This window comes from Penaeus monodon, chromosome 33 (assembly GCF_015228065.2).
Source record: "Penaeus monodon isolate SGIC_2016 chromosome 33, NSTDA_Pmon_1, whole genome shotgun sequence".
Lineage (NCBI taxonomy): Eukaryota > Metazoa > Arthropoda > Malacostraca > Decapoda > Penaeidae > Penaeus > Penaeus monodon.
This window is the reverse complement of record NC_051418.1, coordinates 35,576,687-35,576,945: the sequence shown is the minus strand read 5'-3', so window position 1 is coordinate 35,576,945 and position 259 is coordinate 35,576,687. Positions and strand designations below refer to the sequence as shown.

Here is a 259-nt window from a genome sequence, read left to right as displayed (position 1 = left end):
AGACTCTTTTTTTTTTCCCCCCTTATTTTTGCCCGACCGCTCCCCCCCTCCCCTTTTTTCCCCTCTCGGATGACGTGACCGGCCTTCCTTTCCCCACCGACCCCCCGCCCCCCCATACGTGGAGAGGCCTATGCACGTCCCTTCCCCTTGGTCCGCCGCCCCGCTCTCCCCTTAGGTCTACGAGGTGGGGGTTTAAGTAGGCCTCGACTGATGTCTTAAAGGAGACGACGCCGCCGGGAAGAAGGTCGATGCTAAGGTG

At 60.6% G+C, this 259-nt stretch overlaps 1 long non-coding RNA gene across 1 annotated transcript in view; it reads left to right on the top strand.

Annotated features, from left to right (window-relative positions):
- The first annotated feature begins 52 nt into the window (after positions 1–52).
- Positions 53–259, top strand: part of LOC119594437 — a 17,103-nt gene continuing 16,896 nt past the window's right edge. The window contains exon 1 of the long non-coding RNA XR_005230619.1: positions 53–244. This is a non-coding gene — a long non-coding RNA (uncharacterized LOC119594437). The remainder of the gene's footprint in view (positions 245–259) is intronic.